This window comes from Aquarana catesbeiana, linkage group LG10 (assembly GCF_042186555.1).
Source record: "Aquarana catesbeiana isolate 2022-GZ linkage group LG10, ASM4218655v1, whole genome shotgun sequence".
NCBI lineage: Eukaryota > Metazoa > Chordata > Amphibia > Anura > Ranidae > Aquarana > Aquarana catesbeiana.
The window spans coordinates 5,574,548-5,581,369 of NC_133333.1; the positions used below are offsets into that span (position 1 = coordinate 5,574,548).

At 46.8% G+C, this 6,822-nt stretch overlaps 1 non-coding gene across 1 annotated transcript; it reads right to left on the bottom strand.

The window, feature by feature from the left end:
* Positions 1-5,313: 5,313 nt before the first annotated feature.
* On the bottom strand, positions 5,314-5,385 carry TRNAR-UCU (transfer RNA arginine (anticodon UCU)). Its single transcript has one exon. It is a non-coding gene; the product is annotated as a tRNA-Arg (tRNA).
* Positions 5,386-6,822: the final 1,437 nt, after the last annotated feature.

The following is a 6,822-nucleotide window of genomic DNA, read 5'->3' on the forward strand; positions in this document are numbered from 1 at the left end:
GGTCATTTGGGGGGGTTTTGAACTGTCCTGGCATTTTATGCACAACATTTAGAAGCTTATGTCACACATCACCCACTCTTCTAACCACTTGAAGACAAAGCCCTTTCTGACACTTTTTGATTACATAAAAAAATAATTTTTTTTTGCAAGAAAATTACTTTGAACCCCCAAACATTATATATTTTTTTAAAGCAAATGCCCTACAGATTAAAATGGTGGGTGTTTCATTTTTTTTTTTCACACAGTATTTGCGCAGCGATTTTTCAAACGCATTTTTTGGGGAAAAAACACACTTTTTTAAATTTTAATGCACTAAAACACACTATATTGCCCAAATGTTTGATGAAATAAAAAAGATGATCTTAGGCCGAGTACATGGATACCAAACATGACATGCTTTAAAAATTGCGCACAAACGTGCAGTGGCGACAAACTAAATACATTTTTAAAAGCCTTTAAAAGCCTTTACAGGTTACCACTTTAGATTTACAGAGGAGGTCTACTGCAAAAATTACTGCCCTCGATCTGACGTTCGCGGTGATACCTCACATGCATGGTGCAATTGCTGTTTACATTTGACGCCAGACCAACGCTTGCGTTCGCCTTAGCGCGAGAGCAGGGGGGACAGGGGTGCTTTTTTTTTTTTTTTTTTTTCTTTATTATTATTATTTTTTTATCTTATTTTTAAACTGTTCCTTTCATTTTTTTTTTTTTTTTTAAATCATTTTTATTGTTATCTCAGGGAATGTAAATATCCCCTATCATAGCAATAGGTAGTGACAGGTACTCTTTTTTGCAAAAATTGGGGTCTATTAGACCCTAGATTTCTCCTCTGCCCTCAAAGCATCTGACCACACCAAGATCGGTGTGATAAAATGCTTTCCCAATTTCCCAATGGCGCTGTTTACATCCGGCGAAATCTAAGTCATAAAATGCTCGTAGCTTCCGGTTTCTTAGGCCATAGAGATGTTTGGAGCCACTCTGGTCTCTGATCAGCTCTATGGTCAGCTGGCTGAATCACCGGCTGCATTCTCAGGTTCCCTGTTGAGACAGGAGAGCCAGAGAAAAACACGGAAGACGTTGGGTGGGGGGGGGGGCATTCCATCCCACTGCTTGTAAAAGCAGTCTAGAGGCTAATTAGCTGCTAGGATTGCTTTTACATGAAAGCCGATCGCTGGCTGAAAAGAATGATACCAAGATGATACCTAAACCTGCAGGCATCATTCTGGTATAACCACTCAAATTCGTTAATGGCGTACCTGAAGACAAAACAATGGTTAACAATAAAGCACAGTAAACGGTAAGGTATAAAAAATTGCATATCTGAAAAGCAAACATGATAAAACATAATAACAATAAAACATTGCAGAATAGAATACAGTAAAAAAGAGCAGAACAATAGCGAGAGAATAGAGAGAGAGAGAACAATAAAACAACAACTATTTTTTTTTTATTTTATATTTTTGTTTGTGTTTTTTTTTTTTTTTTTACACTTTTTTTTGTAACTAACTTTTATAACTGTAACCGGTTCCAGGTTCGGGTCTCTCAAAATGCGATGGCATCTTGGGAGACCCTGTGAAAGTGTGCCTAGTCTGTGCAATGCTGTACCCTACACTAATACGCAACTAGTGAATGGTAGTGTTCAAAACATTCACCAATGCAAAGACCAGGATTGTCAGGACAGGAGGGACAATAATAGCGGGTGTCACGCCTATATCCGCGCTTGCTGCAGACACGACATCTTTTTTGGGGGGGTTCGTTGGGTAGGGGTACTCGGGAGGACATAGAGAAAATGCCTCTCATGCAGCCGACTGCATTTGGTTGGGGATGTGAATGGGGGAAGTACGGGCGCTGCAGAAGTGGTGGGTTCCCAATTAGGATTGGCGAATGCAGCAGGAAGGGCACTATGGGCATGACGGGCCTGTGTTTGTCTTCTTGGTGGCAGCGGGACACTACTTGTGCTTGCCACCTCACCAGCTTGAACTGCACTTATGGGACTCGCCACGTCACCAAGTGTTACTGCAGTGCTGGTTTGACTACGACCGGGGTGTACTAGGCCGCTGGCGCTTGCCAGTTCACCAAAACGCTACAAAAAAAACTGTTAACGATCGCAGGGATCAGGCCTGACTCTGCGAACGCTGCAGTTATGCGTTTAGTGTTTTGTAAGTGACAGTGATCGATCGATACTGCACTTGGGTGGGCTGGGCTGGGCGGAGGGGCAAAACGCAGGTGCTAGCAGGTATCTGGGCTGATCCCACTAACACTGCGTTTTTGGGAACCCTAAACTGCTGGGGACGCTAGTATAGATCTGATCGGATCAGATATTGATCCGATCAGATACTATACCACTAAGGGAGGTGTACGGTGCGTGCGTGGGTGTTAGCGCTACTGGCACTAACCTGACGCTGCCTGGGGCTGGTGCTTGCCAGTTCACCAAAACGCTACCAAAAAAACTGTTAGCGATTGCAGGGATCAGGCCTGACTCTGCGAACGCTGCAGTTATGCGTTTAGTGTTTTGTAAGTGACAGTGATCGATCGATACTGCACTTGGGTGGGCTGGGCCGAGGGGCAAAATGCAGGTGCTAGCAGGTATCTGGGCTGATCCCGCTAACACTGCGTTTTTGGGAACCCTAAACTGCTGGGGACGCTAGTATAGATCTGATTGGATCAGATATTGATCCGTACAGATACTATACCACTAAGGGAGGCGTATGCTGCGTGCGTGGGTGTTAGCGGTACTGGCGCTAATCTGACGCTGCCTGGGGCGACGCATATCACCGCCGGGCAATCAGGGGGCTAAATCTTTATTCGGTAATAAACGGCGGGTGCCCTGACACTATAAAAAATAAACAAACTAACCAGCGTCACCCGTAACGGTTATACAGTGATCGGTGGTGAAAGGGTTAACTAGGGGGCAATCAAGGGGTTAAAACATTTATTCGGTAGTATATGGGGGTCCCTGTCGCTATAAAACGCTGACGGCGAACCTAAATATTTAGGTCCCTAACTAGCGTCACCAGTGACACTAATACAGCGATCAGAAAAATGATCGCTTAGCGACACTGGTGACAGGGGGTGATCAAGGGGTTAAAACTTTATTAGGGGGGGTTAGGGGGGTATCCTAGACCTAAAGGGGGCCTAACACTCACTGCCCTAACACTGTAACTGTCACAAACTGACACCAATACAGTAATCAGAAAAAAAAAAAAACCTGCTTGGTGTCAGTTTGTGACGGGGGGGGGTGATTGGGGGGGGATCGGGGGGCGATCGGGGGGGGGGATCGGGGTGTTTTGTGTGCCTGGCATGTTCTACTGTGTGTGTTTGTGTTGTGCACTCACAGTTCAGTCTTCTCTCCTCGGCCCGGAACGGAAAATACCGAGCCGAGGAGAGATGACATCATTTCCTCTGCCTCTGTGTACAATACAGAGGCAGGGAAATGATCCCATTGGCTGGGAGCGATCGCGAGGGGGGGGCCACGAATGGATGGCCTCCCCCTCACCACCGATCGCCGGGGGAGATTTGCCGACCGCCGCAGGCACCGGGGGGGGGGGGGGTCCGATAGGACCCCCCACCCGCGGGCAGGCAAGGACGTACCTGTAAGTCCTTTTGCCTGCCCGTGCCATTCTGCCGAAGTATATAGTCGTGCGGCGGTCGGCAAGTGGTTAAACCGCTTACGGACCGCCCGCCGCAGGAATACGTTGGCTGTTTGAAGAGAAGTACCGTTATTATGGTAGCAGCTAGCTGCCATAACCCCGGTATCCTCTTCTTCAAAAGGGCGGTCCGCTACAAGATAATAGTGGTCCCTGCAGCGAATGCGCCGCAAGATCACTTTTATCAGCGGCGGGAGAGGGCCCCCCCTCCCGCCGCGCTCCGGTGCCGCTTACTGGAGCCGTCTCCATATCACTGCAGGGCGGAGGCGATGTCATGCTTTTTTCTATTACAGGGGATGTTTACATTCCTTGTAATAGGAATAAAAGTGACCCAAAGTTTTGTTTTTTTTTAAAAAAACAGTGTCAAAATGAAGAAAATAAAGTAAAATAAATAAGTAAAAAAAAAACGCCCTCTCCCGCCGAGCTCGCGCGCAGAAGCAAGCGCATACGTGAGCAACGTTGTTCAAACCACATGTGTGAGGTATCGCCGCGATCGGTAGAGCGAGAGCAATAATTCTAGCCGTAGACCTCCTCTGTAACTCAAAACATGCAACCTGTGGAATTTTTTAAAACGTCGCCTATGGAGATTTTTAAGGGTAAAAGCTTGTCGCCATTCCACGAGCGGACGCAATTTTGAAGCGTAACATGTTGGGTAGCAATTTACTCGGCGTAACATTATCTTTCACAATATAAAAAAAAAATTGGGCTAACTTTACTGTTGTCTTATTTTTTCATTTAAAAAAGTGTTTTTTTTTTCCCCAAAAAAAGTGCGCTTTTAAGACCGCTGCGCAAATACGGTGTGACAATAAGTATTCTCTAGGGTGTTAATAAAAAAAATATATATAATGTTTGGGGGTTCTAAGTAATTTACTAGCAAAAAAAACTGTTTTTAACACCAAATCTCAGAAAGAGGCTCGGTCCTTAAGGGCTCTTTCACACGGGGCGGATCAGTGATGATCCGCCCCGTGAACACCCGCTGGCTCAGCGGGGATCGCTCCGCCGATCCCCGCTGAGCAGAAAGATGACAGGTCCATCGCTGCACGCTGTGCAGCTACGGACCTGTCAGAGCGCCGCTCTCCCCTATGGGGGATCGGATGATGACGGTCCGTAGTGTCCGTCGTCACCCGATCCGATCCGAAAACGGATGGAAAAGTAGGTTTTTCCTCCGTTACACTTTTCGGATCGGAGCGGCGTCGGATGTCAGCGGACATGTCACCGCTGACATCCGACGCTCCATAGGGATACATGTATGTCCGTTTTTCATCCGAAAACGGAAGGATGAAAAACGGACATACGGATCCCCCGTGTGAAAGAGCCGTAAGTGGTTAACGAATCATTCTTATCCATGTAGAAATGTTACCGGTACAATTTGGGCCCACATACCCAAGGTCCAAAAATTCAGTACTATCAACTGGTTTGATGATATCTATCGAGACCTTTTTTATTATATTACATTATATATACCTTCTCTACCAATTTATATGTATGCCCTTTGTAATTAAACAATTATTATGCTCATTGGTTTGTTTCATTTAGTAGTGTGCTTCATATAAAGTCCCACAATCTCTTTCCTTTTTCATATATACTCAACACTTATCTTGTATAGCACTTTCCCCCCTGGGGACTCAATACACTTAGAAGGTGAGGCAGATATCTTGGAGATGGCGTTGGCCGGGAATCGAACCCGGGTCATCTGCTTAGAAAGCAGCTATGCTCACCACTGCACCACCAACGCAAAGTAGCATGTCTTTTATAGTGTGGGAGGAAGGAAAGAGAGAGAGAAGGAAGGGAGGGAAGGAGAGAGAGAAGGAAAGAAAGAGAGAGAAGAGAAGGAGAGAGGGAGAGAGAGAGAAGGAAAGAGGGAGAGAGAAGGAAAGAGAGAGAGAGAGAGAGAGTCTGATCCATCTATCCATCCATACCCTCCATCCATCCCCTCCATCCATCCATTCCCTCCATCCATCCATTTCCTATATCCATCCATTCCCTCCATCCATCCATTCCCTCCATCCATCCAGTCCCTCCATCCATCCATTCCCTCCATCCATTCCCTCCATCCATCCATCCATTCCCTCCATCCATCCATTCCCTCCCTCCCTCCATCCATCCATTCCCTCCATCCATTCCCTCCATCCATCCATCCATTCCCTCCATCCATCCAGTCCCTCCTGCCTCCCAGTGAGTACACTGATATAGGGGATGCTCTTCCCTCCCTTCTTCCTCCATCCCCCTCGCTTTCTTTCTTTTCTCTTTCTTTCTTTCTTTCCTTCCACCTTTCCTTTCTTTTCATTCTTTTTCTTTCTCTCCTTCTTTCCATCTTTCTTTCTCTCTCTTTCCATCTTTCTTTCTCTCTCTTTCCTTCTTTCTCCACCCCCTCTCTTTATTTCTTTCTCTCCTTCCTTCCTTTTTTTCTCCATCCCCATTTCTTTTTTTTTTTCTTTCTTTCTTTCTTTCTTTCTTTCTTTCTTTCTTTCTTTCTTTCTTTCTTTCTTTCTCCACCCATCCTCCTTTATTTCTCTCTTTGTGACAGCCTACCAGAATAGGTAGGATCTGTGAGAGCAGCTTCCCTGTGCAGCTCTGCTTGAGGAAAATATATCTTTATTATGCCCACTTACCTACCCCCTGTACTGTCCACTCCCCTATACTGTACACTCCTAATACAGTTCATTTTCATCCCTTGAATTATTTTTCCCATTATGGAAGTGAGTGGGGCCTGATGTCTAAGTTTTGCCTAAGGCCTCACAAAGCCTCTGTCTCCCTGCACTTCTGCTCCACCGCTGTACCCCTGTGCTCTTCTGTCTCACCGATGAACCCCCTTCTCATCTGTCCTAACAGTGAACCCATCTGCTCATCCTCCCCACCACTTCCCATTTCTCTTCTGCCCCACTTCTGTACCCCCCTGCTCTTCTGCCCCACGTCTGTACCCCCCTGCTCTTCTGCCCCACCTCTGTACCCCCCTGCTCTTCTGCCCCACCTCTGTACCCCCCTGCTCTTCTGCCCCACCTCTGTACCCCCCTGCTCTTCTGCCCCACCTCTGTACCCCCCTGCTCTTCTGCCCCACCTCTGTACCCCCCTGCTCTTCTGTCCTACCTCTGTACCCCCCTGCTCTTCTGTCCTACCTCTGTACCCCCCTGCTCTTCTGTCCTACCTCTGTACCCCCCTGCTCTTCTGTCCT